This window comes from Bactrocera dorsalis, chromosome 4 (genome assembly GCF_023373825.1).
Source record: "Bactrocera dorsalis isolate Fly_Bdor chromosome 4, ASM2337382v1, whole genome shotgun sequence".
NCBI lineage: Eukaryota > Metazoa > Arthropoda > Insecta > Diptera > Tephritidae > Bactrocera > Bactrocera dorsalis.
Window position 1 is genome coordinate 8,429,919 of NC_064306.1, and position 17,201 is coordinate 8,447,119.

General features: G+C 38.3%; 1 protein-coding gene across 1 annotated transcript in view; it reads left to right on the forward strand.

Moving 5' to 3' along the window:
* LOC105232207 (uncharacterized) overlaps positions 1-17,201 on the forward strand; it is a 226,128-nt gene that overhangs the window by 22,522 nt on the left and 186,405 nt on the right. The window lies entirely within an intron of this gene.

Consider the following 17,201-nt stretch of genomic DNA (forward strand, 5'->3'; position numbering starts at 1 on the left):
ACGTGGCGGGTTCTAAACCCAGCGCATAACGCTGGGGAGGAATATTTCACCTTTTCACTTTAGCTGGCCTTCAAATGTATTTTTTTTGGTTACCCGTAGGATACTTGGTCTAAGACCGCAAGTCGTGACCTGTTTGAGCCATATTGTTAAAGAATAGTTTGTGGCCACTATCAAGTAAATGGTGCTCAGAGAACTTTCCTTACTTGAGAAAACTTCCAAATATGGCTCCATCCACCGATCCCTTTTACATGATACATGAAAAAAACTGAGCAGTTGGTAAAAAGCCAAGTCTTTGATTCTCTGGCCAGAGGTAACGCAGTATCCAACTTGGACAACTGTGAAAGCCAGCCCTTGGGCTCACCACATATTTATTAAAGGGGTTAGTATCGACCCTATGTAAATAAGGTTAATAAATATGTTTTTCAGGTTAGGTTAGGGTTGGTCGAATCTGTGACTACCAGATATTTCAACCTCAATCTGACAAAGTCTGGGCTGTTGAGTAGAAAGTGCCTAGATAATTTCACCTCGCCTTCCTACATTCAACGTTGGCATCCGATATGATTAGTAGCTGTACCTCATGTGAGCCTATTAGATAAAATCCAGTCATATTACTTACCATTGTTGCGAGGACTTCTCAAGGTTCATTCTGGGACAGATAATCTCGCAGTTGCACAAGTTCTGTTTGTCGACCTTCGGTTATCAAGCTTACAGGTGCTATGAACATGGATCCAAAACTGGTGCGCAAGAAGACAGCGGAGTACAGACTCGTTCCCAATGTGATGAAATTTCAGAGACTTCTGACAGAAATTAAGATAGCTAGACATGGACGGTTTAATAATGAAAATTCTTTACAAAAAATGTATGTGTAATCAATTTCAATCGGAGCGGCTGAGTTAAAGGAACCGAAATCAATATCGGCAACACCTTCTAACTGAGACTATTAATTTTTAGACATTTTTTAGCCGGTATCAACTCTTATGCGAGACGTAGTTTGAGACTAAAGAATTTCTGACTGATGTCCGATGTTTGATGAGCAACAGTTCGAATAAGCTCTGTATATATTCCCCGTTTTGTGGTTGACGTTTTACTGAGAACCTTTGGAGCTGCTGTAATTATCGTACATTATTTTTCGGAGGTGATAATATCAATGTATCTGGTTCGAAGCAGAAATATGGTCACTGTTCAGACAAATACTCTCTTTACTCCCAAACTGCTTAGATTTTTTCCAAGTTTTTATTTGTGCCGTAATTTTCACGTGCTTCTTGGGTATTTATGAAAATTTTATTTGCAAACTTTTGCCATCCAAACTGTCAATGAAAGCATAAAGAGTAATAAAAATTAAGAAGCCATAAAATGGAGCGGCGACCGGTGTATAAAGGCCGAAGCTGCAGGTGTGAGTAGCAAACAAATTTCAGTTTTGTTCCTGTATTTAGCTACTAAAAATGTTTCTAGCTCTTTTCAAAGCTTCTAAAATATTTTTTATATTTTTCTTTCTGTTGCTTTGCTTGCATTTGGCTGAGATAATGCGCTTTAATCTGACACATGCTTAATATTTAATTACGCACTTTGGCCGTAGGCTCATTCCACGTCAGGCTGTTGCTGCCATGTGCTAGCTGCGCTACCCGTTCTAACACTCATACTCGCAGCAGAGTAAAGTAGGTGAAACCATTAAAAGTCTAACAGCTTCTGACTGCCTTAAACCTCTCTGTTGCCCAACCCATTTGACCGTCTAAGAAAGTGGGAGACGAAGCAGTGAACTTCTTGTGTAGAAAGTTGTATTGCCTGTGGCAATGTGTGACTAAAGAAAGCAAAGCGGACGAAGAAGGAAACCAGAAATTCTTCACAAAAAGTATTCTCAGAAGCGTAGAAAATTAAAAAAGAACACGCACACTTGAACTTAGTTATGCCGTTAGATGCTGTTAACTGCAGAAATTAGCTACAATGTAAACAAATAGCCAAAGCAAATTGTCTTGTTTACTTCACAAAATGTCAAATTATCGACGTCGATAGGCGATAAGTGGAACGAAGAGCAAAATCAAAAAGAAAGTAAGAAGCTGAAAGCATAAGCAAAATGGAAAAAGGTTGACGCGCCGAAACAGAGTAGAGTTGAAACCCCAAGGGCATTGGCATTGTAGAGGAAATGAGGGATAAGTGATCAGAGTAGAGTTTCTGACGCTAATTTCTCGCAATTAAAGTATTAATTTCACTTTGAAGTCGTTGACATTCTAATTGCGGAATAGCAGTTTGTTATTAGCTTCCAAAGCGGAAGGCGGAACCCATGAAGAGTAGTCAAAACGAGAGGTTTTCGGCAAATTTAATCGAAGATGCGCTAAGTGACTTACTAAAATGTTATTCTCAGAGTAAGGGATCTCTTAAAATTTTATTACAATCACTAGACATTCTTTGCAAAGGATTACTGCTTCAGACCTCTAATTGAAAGTACCCACTTAGAAAATAACGACGTTCCTTGCTCTTGAAATTATATCTTTGTTACACTGGAACCCACCTCTATCGGAGTAGGTACCACTCCCTTACCATCAGTCGAATAAATCTTATAAATAAATCAACATATATGGTAATCACTATACGGCACGTTGGGCGATTATAGTTGACGATTCAAGGACCATCAGTCGGTTGGGGACTCTAGCCACAGAGAATCAAGATCTTGTAAAAGCGGATGATTAAAGAACAAAATATTTAGGAAAGTTGCCACTCATACGGCAATTTCAAGGCTTCTAGAGGAAAACCTGTAGGCTTTCTTACGATCTCCACGAATAAGATAAGAAGTACGAGCAATATTCTTTCTCTATTGGCGTAGACACCGCTTAGGCGGTTATAGCCGAGTTACAACAGCGCGCCGATCGTTCTTCCTTTTCCTTCTGGTCTTTTCTGCGGCGAGTACTGCTTCGAATACTCATACCCTGTCTCTTGATTCGCTGAACTATGTGAATGCCGTCGTATTTCTCGTACAGCTCATCGCTCCATTGACTGCGGTATTCGTCGTTGCCAATGGACCTAAAATTTTCCGCAGAACTTTTCTCTCGAAAACTCGTAAGGCCGTCTTTCCATGGCAAGGGCTTTACATCTCTCAATTCTAGTTTAAGTTCTAATAAGATCTGCCGATGCTACGTATATGGGTTTTCCTCCATTTTCTATTGTGGTTGGAGCTGGGACAACCTTTTCCCTTTTCATGGGCCTCTTGAATTTTTGGGAACTAAAAAGTCACAAGAGGCCTGGACTGAGGAATATCGTGGCTGCGTCAGCAGTAATATCTTTTGTTTTTGGCCAAATATTATCGTACAAATAATTATTCGTGAGCAGGAGCTTATCGTGATGTGAAAGCTAATTTTTGTTCTTTCGCAAATCTGTACGACCCTTTGGGGAGGACTTAAATATCCGACGCCCCTGCAAGTGAAAAAACTTGTTCACAAAACCTCCAATCGACCGAACTTTTCAGTCTTGGCTCCTGCGGCTGCTTCCATTGGGATTATTGAGCTTTGGTTTCCACGTCAAAACCGTAAACCCATAGTTCGTCACCAGTTAAAACTCTTTGGGGCATAACCGTCTGAATGGTGTTCTGTGGGTAATCTTACCAGTCTAACCCCAAAAGATGAATTTTTTAGACGATCCAACAAATCCGATTCTAAATACTGCTCCAAAGGACCCATGTTTTAATACTGTTGTTTCAAATTTATAAAAGACTAGCAGAAAATCATGCGAAGTTCCTTTCCAAGCCACAAAACTTTAAACGAGACCAGCATCCATCAAGGAAATGGAGTTTTAATCTCGGGAATTCGAGTCTACCAGGAGCCATATCAAGCGCCATAATATTAAAAACAATGAAAGCACAATCTACCTCTCCATACACACATGTTTCCGATTGCAACGGTTCATATTTCAACTTTGTCTGACTTCATTTCAAACGCAAACGATTTAATGAGCCCAGTAATGACAAAAAGCGTAAATGTGAGCCGCCTAATTGGGTTATACGAGTCGGTTAGCCGTTTTTTATGCTGCACAAAAAAACGTGCGGTGCAGTTTTGAAAGAAGAACTGAGAGCAAAGCAGCTAGTCTGACCACACACGTGCTCCGCTGCATTAATATAAACGTATATGCGCCGCAAAGTATGCCAAGTTTATCGCAATGCATGATTATAAAAGTTTACGTATGCAAATTGTTTTAACTCGGCATGAGTTGACCTAGAAGCTTATTAATATTTTTTGCGTCGTCAGACAGACGTGGTTAGCTAATACTAATGCGCGTTTCGCTGTTAGTTTTATGTTAGACTTTGAATGCGTTGGTTCCTAAAGGTATGCTTTGTATTTGAGTTCCAGGTACTAGCATTATACTTTCGTTGGCAAGTGGGATGAAATGGCAAGAAGCGTATAGCGGTATATCGGTTACTGAAATGGCAACCACACCGACTTTGTCAAAGTGTATGCCAACCACTTCTCTCCCCCTTTTAAAACAATTAAAAATTTTAAAAATAAATTACATATGAGTTTCACCAGACCCGGTAATGCAACTAACTGAGTCTTCCGCCCAACTTTTGCTTTACATATTCATGCATTTGTGCCTCGGTTTGCTTACGCTGACCACATCAGACTCTTATGCACTGCATTTAGCACTAATTTTTTATTGCTTTCCACCTGACGCTTTACTGCATTGCTGGCACTGCCTCTCCACTGCTCTTTGGCTGCAGCTCATTACACCTTTCTGCTAGTTAATTTTACTTTTTATGTGTTGCATTTGCCCTCATCGGCTTTTCTGTCCTGTTGGTCCCTCTAACTTTGTCCAGTCGCATAGGACTCTACATAGGATATTTAAAAATGTGAGCATGTATGCAGCCCAATTAGTGGCGAGGGGACCCTCTATGGTTTTGTGTGATGGCTCGGCCGCAGTGGCTCCGCTTTTAATAATCTTGCTACGTAGATACATTTCATACAGGTTCTTCATTTTTATATGGACTTTGTGGATAAACATCGTTTGTGGCCTTATCGACATAGATTTCAATGGAGAAACCAAATCACATCAAAATTTGTTGTTTGATGTTAAGAGTTCACGGCCCAAATGCCAATTAAACCTTTGAGCGACTCGCAGTGTCTGTATGGTTAAAAAGAGAAAATTCAGTCCGTGTCCCTGTATAAAGCGGATTAATCTGAGTTGCCGAGTTGACAGTACTTGGCCGGATAAAACTCAGGCTCTTTCCCAGTTACGTAAACCCGACGTTATGAAAACGGTCGATATCGGATATCGTAGATACGGCTTCCGCGGTTAAAGCTGAGTTTACAACCGTTGTTCTTCCTTTTTTAAGTTCTTTTTCCACCTGGGTTTTTCAACGGAGTGGAGGTCTTCCTCTACCTTTGCTTCTTCCGACGGGTACTGCGTCGAATACTCTCAGAGCTGGAGTATTTTCTTCCATTCGGACGACATGGCTTAGCCAGCGTAGTCGTATCAAATATCAGGATGTCAAATATACTTACATAATATAGAAGGCATCCATTTCTTAGCCTCACTATGAAAATTGTACTACTAAGATTCAGGTCCGGTTCATCTGACTTAATTTATTGTAGTAGGTTAGGTTAGGTTAGATGGCTGATCTAGAGAGCTCGCACGTGGACTGCTGTAGGTATCCCAAGCGCGGGACTGTTAAGGAGGAAGTGTTGAGTTGTTTCCACCTCGTCTTCTTCCATATCTGTTGTAGATGGCATCTGGTGAGGTTCCCAGCCTTATACTATGGACGTCAAAAGGCAATGGCTTGTTAAAACCTCGGCAACTAGGGAAAGGCTTGCCTTATTGAAGGCGAAAAGATTACTAGATCTCTTCCGGTGGACCTTCGTACAAAAGGGTTTTTGTGACAGCATATGTACTGATTTGGCCCAGCTCTGGTCAAGCTCCCACGAAGTCCAGCTATCTAATAGTAGAACACAAACGGATACCGGTTCACTGACCCGCTCCTATTCTACTGATAGTTCTAAGGTGCCCACGGTAATATCTCTTCACGGTAAGGGCAGAAAAGAAGAGCTTTTCTTCATTGGAATAACCTTGCGACCCTTCCCTACTTTAAGTTTTCACAAACCTTCCTTCATTTGGAATTTTAAGCCGCGCACCTCCATCCTACAACAAAATTGCTGCAACAATTAACGCATTTTAAAGTGCTACCTCTCACGCTGCGCATAAATATACTATATTAAAATGTAAAATACACACGTTCCATATAGCCTTGCATATGCTTACCCGCACTTTTTCATTACCAAGTCCCCACTTAATTGCCATTTTATTTCGTGCATTCCGTGTCCTTCTAGCACTTTGCACCATATCCTTGCAATTGTCTACGCAAATATGCATGTTTGTATGCGCTAGTAATGAGCACACATAACACTCTCGTAACGGCCGGAGCCCCGCTCCCAGCAAGCACTCATTCTCTTCGGCTACAGGGGCGTTAATGTGCAACAATTTTTTAATGGCTTTAATGCATTTTTAATGAATTTTTTTTTTCACGCGCGTCTATCGCTCGGCGCATATCTTCGTGCCACTGTTACAGCAGCTCGTGTAGTTGTTATTACGTTTCTTACTGTTGTTGTTGTCCATCCACACTCATTGCATTTTCATTTTCATTGCCTCTTAGCGCAGCGATCTCATTCTCTTACATTTTTAATGTTTTTTATTTCTTTCGCTTATCGCTTTGTCAATGACTTTTGTGTTGCAATTTCTCGCATTCTTAGCGTCACTTTTGTCTTTGTTTGATATTTGAAGCCTTTTTGTAAAGAACGTCAAAAGTGAGGTTAACATACCTCTTCGATTCATCGATAGAATTATCATTATAAATATTTTTTCTTCCAAAATGAAATGAAAATTTAGTAAAATGAATATTTTTCGATATCGATTTTCGATTAATCGATAATTTTTTCGCACTAAAAACAAACGCATTCTTGGCTTTATTTTTGCTTTTGTTTTGATATTTAAAGCTATAAAAAGTTAGGTTAATACGCTTCTTCGATTAAACGTTAAAGTTATCAAAACTAGAAAACATTTTTTTCCGCTGGTTGTGCTTAAAAATTTACTGAAGTCGGCCGCCAAAATGAAATTTTTTCGATACTTTTCGATAAATTTTTAATCGATAATTTTTCCATAATGAAAACAATCGCAGTTTTGGCTTTATTTTTGCCTTCGTTATGATATTTGAAACAGTTTTAAAAAACTTTTTTCGATACTTTTCGATAAAATTTTGTTCGCTAATTTTGTCCTATTGAAAACAATGTCATTTTTGGCTTTATTTTTGCCTTCATTTTTATATTTGAGACAGTTTTAAAAAACTTTTTTCGATACTTTTCGATAAATTTTTAATCGATAATTTTTTCTTAATGAAACAATCATTTTTGGCCTTATTTTGCCTTCGTTTTGATATTTGAAACAGTTTTAAAAAACTGCAAAAAGTTAGCTTAATATTCCTATTCGATTATTCGATAAAGTTATCGGGATTCAGACAAAAATATATCTCAGCATTGCTAAACTCTGCTGCCAAGATTAAAATCTATTTTGATACTGGATTAATCGATAAATTTATCGGTTAAGCAAACATTAGGCCGTAAACTTTTTCTTAATGCGATTTAAATTAAATGGCAATGGCTCCTTGGCGTAGACTTAGACGCACCTACAAATCTAATTAAAGCAGTAGTTTCAGATAGATCACGGAAATACTTTGACTTTTTTAAAGCCGATTGCTTATAAATGACTTCAAAAGAGAAATTAAACTGCTCAAAGCTTTTTACGTTTCAACACCCCACCAGCTTAGCAGATTCTAGTAGCATTATTAATAGCTTAATATGATGAATGAAAGCATTTTGGTGCGAATTTTGGATTATCTGGCTTAACAGTTCTATAATTGCTTGCTCTTAAATTTTATTAGATATTGATAGAGCTCATAATAAGTTATACTTTATAAAGCTGACTAATCCAGTATTGTAATCACAGTACCCAAAAGGTCCAGTAATCTCCTTGAAAGGTTAAGAATCATTTCTAATCCCATATCGTAAAGTTTTGAAGATTATTTTCCTATTGAGATTGTTGTATCATATAGAACCTAATAAGACCTGCTTAGTAACTCTGAAATGAGAGAAATTTGTAAATATTCATGTTCACCATCATGCCCACTTTCTTTTCCTTTTTTGCTATATACAGGATATACTATATCGACTTATAAGTATATCCACCAGAGGTAACCACAAAATTCTCTATGTTTTCCATAAAATTTCAATATCTACATTCGTCTCCATTTTCTTCCACTAAAGGTTTAATCTCCTATGTTAACTTGTCGGCCTCACAATCGCATTCATTCTAATTTGTTTTTCCTATTTCAGCGATTCCTTTTTCTCAATTTCGTGTCGTGAATTCAGGCTTTTCCTTTATATTTTCGCTCAGTTGCTATTTAAAGTTTAATCCTTTCTAATGTTTTGTTGAGCCATTTTTATTAGCTCTTCAGTCTACGCTCTTTCGGTTGTTCAAGCAGCTTGGCGCTCGCAGTTGAGTTCCTCGCCTGCTCGGTCAGCTCAATTTTCCATTCATTGTCGTGTTTGCATTGAAGCATATTTTTTTCATTGGCCCACTAATTGGCCGCGAAAGTAATTGAAAGAATTTTTTAATAATGAATGCAGTCGAGTGAAGTTAGTTAAATTAGAAACTTTTGGTATTGTCGAGTGTATCTTCTTACAGATTTTGCAGAAGGTTTGAGGAGTTCACGCATTCTCAGCTGTGCGCTTCAAAGAGGATAGATTGGGTGATGAACTAAGATGGAGTGATAAGAGAGGTCAAAGTAGCTTGAGTCTGGGCAACTGCAAATCTCGACGAGATATGACGGAATTAACTTGTAATTTTTATCAATGAATGCAACTAAAGAGAACAGAACTAAAAGCTGTAAAAGATGTGTATAGATGTCTCCTTTTCCTAAAATTGTAGAAAGGTATTTGAGAAATATTACCCAACATCACCACTGGTTTTTGTATCGTAACCAGAAATAAGCTTCTCATGCTCTCAGGTCCGTTGCTATAACTAAGGCTTCCAAGCCACATTCACCATAGTGACCATTTTCCCTAATAGAGCTGTCTCTTAACCATGTATGCCTTGTAAGGGCAGCTCGGGAAAAAAAGGAACGAAAGAATCGCAAACCATGTGTGTTTGATCTTTGTTTTGTATATACAAGACCTGTATAAGAACCTTACATATTTCTGCAAAAAACTTAAGATCGTTACAAAAACTAGGCTCTCTATAATTTTTGTCATGTATCTGATTGAAGATGTCTTATATTTGGTCGTATGATGTTGTTGAAGCTGCGGAAAAAATTCCCGAAGTAATTTCGAGACATGTTGCCGGGCTGATAGTCCTTGGCCGGATAAAAAACCGGTCAGTTCAGTTTACTTACATCCGACTGTCGTGGGAACGGTCGTATGATATCAGAGTATTGTAGGAAGCGGTATTAAGTTTTCCAGACAATTTTTCTGCTTAAAGCTCACGTTTTCAAGGAAGGTTTCAGCAATGACAGTCGATAGCACCCAAACGGATTTCCATGTCCGGAGTTCAGAAAGCATTTGAAGGCGTTATGTGATTTTTTATTCTTTCCTTGGCCGGAAAAAATCCAGGTCCGTTCCGGTTACGTAGACCCGACTGTCGTGGTTTTCTATTCTGCTGGTTCGGTTAGCTAATAAGTCTCTCTAAAGAATAGTCGGCAGAACTTTTGTCTGATTCGAGCTTTAAGTAGTTTGAGGACGTGGGATAGTGATCCCTTGAAGGCTAGAAGCTTCATAAGGTCTACTTTTTACGAAGCTTGAAAGAAGGAAATCAAGTTTTAACAAAAAGCACAATCTTGACTGTGTGACCTATGTGGGTAATCCTTCTACCTAATATTCTATTAACCTAATCCACAGAAGTTTCGTAGACATTAATATATGTTTATATATTTATGTCTTCCTTGAGGCTATCAGTGACATTGCCGCGGGTTCCTTAGTCATGATGGTTACTTACTTTCAATTACGAAGCGGATCTCTATCTCTAGCGGATCTTCCGCTCCGATCTCCCTCAAATAAAATCGTCTAGCTTAACATTGCAAAGTCCAAAAGTCACAAGAAAATTCCAAAAGCTGCCAATATACTAACAACCCAGCAGTTAGCGCCCAATTTAAATATTTCCTCAGAATAATACGAAATATTCTCTCAAAATCTTTGTACTTCCACAGTTTAAAGAATACTCAGCCAAAAACCTCATGAACTCGGTTCCGAGGCGTTTATTTTTCCACACTTGAAGCGACAGCAGCTGGCGCAGCGCTACAGACACCATCGCTGCTAAGTGCTTGGTCGAGTGGCAGAGTGTGTGCCGCTGTCTATATGTACAAGCGCGTTACTTGGAAATGCACAGGGTACCACCACATAGAGCTGCATGTGCAAATGTCTCGTATTTTATGCATGAATCTGTGTATAGTTTTTTGTTTTTCTTTTTGAAGCATACTTCAGTTCAATGCATATGCAAATATTTACGCTAACAAGTGCGAGTAAACATTTTGCGCTGTCCAGAAGGTTACAACTTGAAGCGCTACGAATACTGGACAGCGCGATTCGCTTGTGGCATATGTGAAATGAGCAGCGAGGCGACGAGTATATAAAAGTTTAAGAAGTGAACTTCACTTAGTACAGCAACTCCGGGGTTGTGTGCTGATAAACGCGTGGGATGGTCAACTAAAAGACGGATTGCATCAAAGACCGGTTGGCAGCCCTATTTGAGGAAATCCAACGAGTCCCCTTTCACACTCACTCTTTACTAACTACACTTGCCCGAAGCCACAACCGTTTCACCTGTCTTTCCTTTTAAGCTGCTCATCTCCTGCTTGGCCTTGACATACTCAGCGCTACATTCGAATGCATACTTACAAGCTTTCACTACCTGTTTTACCCTACGTATTTTGCTTGCATTAAAAATGCCCGTGTCTCCTCTATTTAATATGAAAATAGGAATTTACATTCGCCGCATTGCGCATTTTTCTCGTTTTCTCGTAATTCAGGCATACAAATGCACGCACCTTCGAACTCAGGGGCCGGTTAAAGTATGTGCAGTACGGCGACATGTGAGTAGTTTCGCAGGTATGCAGACATATATGCAAAAAAAGTATAGAGACAAGCTGAAAAAAAGCAACAGAATATACCAAAATTTAACTCACCCATGTGCATATGTCTCATCAGAGGTTTCTTTCGGTCTAATGGATGCAGTGCTAAATTTTTGACTCCATTATATGAAGATAGATCATTATTTCTCCTTGAGAATTGGTTAAGAAGAGACATCAATATACCCTCAGGATGATATCTGGTCTCTCTTTAGTTGGCAACAAAGGTATGAGGTTGCAGCAGGACAGATTATAGGGTCAATACCAATCTCTATCAACTAAAAATAATACAGCCAGACTTAATCTCAATATCAAAGGTACGAGCTTATGTTCTTAAGCTTAAGTTTCGCAAAAGCAAGCAAAAAGAGGAGGTTTAGAGATAACATTAGCAACTTGTATGACTTCAGCTCAAATGAAACTGAACTTCCAGCTGGCATCTTTACGGACTAGTACGTCCATGTATGGCGCGACAGCCAGCCATTGTAACCTACGATAACCTAAGAACTTCCTGTGACATTTCGATAATTATAATTATCTTTTACTAAATATTTTTAGTACATAACCGAGAGACTAGATCTTATATATACAGACAAACAGTGACATTAGTCACTTGTCAGCAGTTGTGCTTTGCTTTACGGAATTATATAAGTTTTAACAAGTTAGAATATTGGAAAATATGTCATATGCGAGTTGTCATTCGTCAGCTGTCATTGGTCATACACGTAAATACAGATTAAGCGTGTGTAAGATCTGTCATTTGTCACATGTCAGCAGTTGTGCTTTCGTTTAGAGAAATATTTGGGTTTTACCTAGTTGGAATATATTAAAATACTATTAATAACAAGCTTCTATTGGAAAATATGTATGTCAACATGACTCAAAAATCATATGCTGTAATTTGAAGAGCAAGGTTCTGTTGAAAAGTCTCTAGCTGTAATTACCATATCAGCAGAAAATATGTCAACATGATTCCAAAATCATATGCTAATTGTCATTCGTCATCTGTCACCTGGCACTTAGTCATTTTTCTATAATATAATACAAGTTGTATTTTTTCATATAATAAACTCTTACCAATATAAGCAAATTTAGTCAATTGCAACGCTGTCAGCTATCATCTTTGATAACTGTCATTTGAAGAACCTTCCGTTGAAAAGTCTCTAGATTTAATTACCATATCAACAGAAAATATGTCCACATGATTCATATGCTAATTGTCATTCGTCATCTGTCATCTGTCACCTGTCACTTGTCATTAGTCATATTTCTATAATACAATGCGAGTTGTATGTTTTCCTATAATAAACTCTTACCAATATAAGCAAATTTAGGCAATTACGAGACTGCCAGCTGTCATCTTTAATAACTGTCATTTAAAAAGGAAAGCCCTGCTGGAATGAATAGTCTCTAGATATAAGTACGCTAACATTTAGCTGTCTTTAGTAGTCGCTTACTTTAAATTAGAGATCAGAACCAATGAAGTTTGCACCAACTGCCAGTAGGCATGCATTTGTATACGTTATAAGCTGTCAATTGTCATACATCATAATTGATTTATCAGTATCCTAACACAAATCCTCTGGTCTAGTATGAAACATTTAGTACATAGTAAATATATTTGCGTTGAAAAATCCTACTTTTAGATGAAAATAAATATAGCCAATCCTGTCAGCTGTCACTTTTCATGCTAAATTTTTGAAACTCTCTCAGTAAGCAGTTGGCACTAGAACACTTCGAACTGTCACCGTATTTACTTACCAAATTATCAGCTAAATAAAGTAAATATTCGTCTGTATCTACTAAACGGCATAATTTAAGGACACGCTGAGGACGTATCATGAGCTGAGCCTTATTTTTATTTTCGCTCGCAAATTTCATGGCTTTTAATTAAAATGTGGTTGCGAAACGAGCACTAAAAGGGTATTAAGCATGTCTTTTTCTTACGACTAATGACAAAATCATTGCTTTTATTTGTTGGCTGTGCAAGCCTGTGTCCTTGATGCCACGCATGTCAACCTTCCAGCCGCCTCAATTGCTTGCCATATCAGCAAACGCCTTTACGCTCTACATTTGCCATATGCTTGTGCATTTAACACTTTCTCTAAACCACACACTCACCCACCCACACAAACTTTACGCATACATGTTCGCCTTTATTATCCTTTGTCATTATCCTTGCGCATTCAGCTTGTCATGTGCAGCATCTCTTCCGCCACTGCTTCGTCTTTGTTTTCATCTACTACTTCTCATTCGATTTCGCCGTTTATTTCGCCTTAAATGCTTTATCTTGTTTCGCATTTTTTCACTGCGCACCCACAGCGTTGCTTGAATGCGCCTTAAAGGCGGCAACACATCTTTGACATTTAACAATTTCACACATACACACATACGCACTCTCATACTTCCGTTTACACTATGACTTTTGCTTTTGCCTTGCCTTTGCCTATACCTTTGACATGTTTATTCGCGCGCATTTTTCTTCTGCCTTTGCTCGCTTATTCATTTATTTCACCACACTCTCGCATGGTTTGTCGCGCACACAGCAACTTCATCTGCTTCTCTTGCAGCAAGCCTGCGGCTTTTGTTCTTATTCTTTGCTGTCTCACTTTGTTTTTGTGATTTGCGGTTGGTGTTTTTTTAATTATAGATTACAGTGGTTTTCACTTTTTTCCTGTGCGATTTTCCTTTTCCATGCCTGCGCTGTTTTTCTCACATAGCTATTGGGGGGATAATTCATGGAAATAATTAAATCCATATGAATGGTCTTGTAAATGCACTAAAATCTTCGAAGAGATATTTAGTTTACATAAAATTCGAGAACTGTGGAAGGCTTAACATGCATTGTCATAGTTCTTTGAGATTCTCTACGTATGAACATGATTTCACTCTCATTCGAAGACCTGTAGTCCACAGCGGCGACCTTTTACAAATAAAGTGTACTTCCTTGCGTAGCAGCTCCTTTATTGAATGAGGATCCATCGAGATGAAGGGTTCAAGTCCTACCATGTTAGTGAATGCTGCGCAGCGGGTAGGCTCATCAGCCAGTGCATTCTCGGCTATACCTTCACTGTCGAAATTGCTATACCTTCATTGCGATAGTTGCGTTGGAGTTTTATACCTAAAGACCGACTTATGCCAAAAACTTCTGCTTGAAAAATGGTCGAAAAACTTCTCATATACATATACGGAGAGTTTGGTGCGTGTTCCGTCGATGTACCACTTGATTGTGCTATCCCTAAGCACTACCTCGAGAGGGGAATCATTCCATTGAGGCTAACTGCAAAGGGTGACTCTGAACTTCTTGGTGTAGTTTGCGCTTTTGCTAATGTTGTCCCTCGGGAGAAGAGCCAATGATATTACAGCACTTAATTCTTTTATCCGCTGGAATGACATTACACAAAACTCTGCCACACCATTCTGCTTTCATTTAGAGCAGTGTGTGTTTAACTACCAGCTAGGTGAAGAGGTGTGAGCTCCAGCATGAGCTTTAATAGCTTAAATCTTCTTTGAAAACTTAAAATGGAATTGTTCGACATAACCACATCGGCATTCAAACCCTTCAGCTTGTGTCATCAGGCATATACTTATAATATCCTTTAAAAACCCGTATAGAATTGGCTGAACCAATTCAAATTATCGGCAAAACTGGTCTTAAAGGCAAGAATTACATGTGGCCTTTTAAATTGAACGATTGGATTATGACCGAATAGTTGTAAAAACTTCGAAGCGTTGAGGAAAACGAAATCGATACTAAACCAAATATGAACTCCAACTATTGTTCGAGGAAATCTGGTCCAAGAACATCCGCAAATTAAACCTTAAGTGGATGAGCGATTTCTTTCTGAAAACTAGTTGGGTTGAGCTAAACCAAAGTACTAATAAAATAGTATGAACTCTAGGCTAATTTTATGCAAAATATCCGGGCTAAATGCGCCTAAGACCAATATCACTCTTGGATGTATGGATGGAGTAGTTAAAATTTGTGCAATTGAACGGGTTTCGGTCGGTCAAAGTGATAAGAATGAAGAATGAAAATCAAAATTTGAGCGTCTGGATTAGGTTGTAGCTTAAACAGTTTCCCAGCCAACATGCGACTTGGAATTTGGTGGAGTAAAATCGAAACCAAATTGCAAACGGTTTGAGCTCTATTAGACGGTTTTAGTCTAAGTTTACGACCTAAAATTCTGTAAGTTTACCGCTTTGGGTTAGTTTTTTTTTGTTCTACAAAAACGGACAACTTTTGTACGAGTTCAAAGTCAATTTACAATAGTAAATTTTGAAGGATCATAATAAACTCTTACCAAGAATGAAATAAATGGTATCCTTCAATAGCTTTCTTGCTTTTTCCAATGTTTACCCTTTGGAAAAGTGTAGCCAGGAGTCATGCGAAAAGGGATTCTACAAATCTAGTAGGACTCAAAATAAAGATTACTACGTTCTCTGGTAAAAAGTTGAATACAGTTTTCCATAAAATACAGGGAAGCAATCAAGGCTCCATAGAATGATGCTTTATGAACTAAGTGCAAAAAAATCCTATAATGACACAGCAAGCCTATGAAAAATTCCTGACTCTTTAGATGCCCACCACAATGATTTTAATAGAAATTAAGTAAGACATATCTTACAGCGCGTGTCTTTACAGATGAATATTTAACAGTAGTAACACTTCTCTTGGATATGGTGATATGTGAAAAAAAGAGAAATTTGTAAAAGAGATGATAGGAAGAGAAAATGGGTTATAAGATGCATAAATCGTTATACAAATTAAATTATTCCATCTAAAATTGGTTTTTCAAATTTTCTTTGAAGTCTGCTTAAGATCTAAAAAAATTTAGTTATACAATTTTTTATCAAAACTATATAAAGGGTTATCAATTTCGAGGTTCCCTACTTTTTTAAGAATATTATTTGACATTTATTTTTTGAAGATTATCTCTTCAGATCGATGGGGTGACGCAATCTTGTTGAAACCAAATGTCGCCGAGACCACGGGCTCCAATTTCAGGCATCAAATAGTCGGTTATCATAGTGCAGCAACGGTCGCCATTGACGATTACCCTTTCACCGGCATCATTTTTAAGAAATATTGACAATTAAACAACACCAAGCCGTCGGGTTTTCGAAATGAAATCGTAACTCTTAAATATCAACAGGTTGCTCTTCGTCCCAATTGCGGCAGTTTTGCTTGTTTACTAACCCATTGAGCCACAAATGGACCACATCGCTGCACAAAATTTGGCTCGAAAACGTCAGATCTTCTTGGAACTTTTCAAGAACCCATAGAGCGAGGCGATGTCGCCTGAGAAGATCGAGCGGCTTTAGTTTTTCCGCAAGCTGCATTTTTCATTCCTTTTCCAAAATAGTATTTGGAATTCGATTTCGAGTTGAGTTGTTATAATCGTCTTCTAATACTTATAGCAACACTTCAACTTACCATTTTCCATACTTACGACTTTACCAATACTTATTAAATTCAGGGACCTACCTCAACACAGCTGAGCATAAAACTGCTACTACAAGTTGAAAATTATATTTCTTACCACGAAAGAGCAAAAATGCATCCCGAACATTTACTCACTGTTCAAAGTTCATTTAAATCAAGAGGGGAAACTGAGTGTGGTGAAATTTGCTCTGAAACTGCAAAATTTCTATGCATAAAAATTTCAACATAAATTATTTCCCCTAGCACAAAAGGTGGATTCAACATTTCTCCAGATACCTATGGTGAAAATTTATATATTGTCTTGATTGTGGTGGGTTTCTCCAGATAGCTGTGGTGAAAATGGTTATGTTTTCTTGACTATTTTGGGCACGTAATGATGTTAATTTCTCCTTTCTCACACTAAGGTGAATTTTGTACACCCTGTTAAGTAATTCACCACAAATTTGAACCAAATGCATCGTGCACACTTCTCTTTTTTGACATCTCAGTAATAATTCACCTCAACCGGAAGTTCATTGCGACCCGGCAAGCGCAAATCTCGCCACCGAGCACATAACTTCGTGCACAAGGTCAGTGCTGCTGCTGCTCTCTAACTCACCATGCGTTCATTTT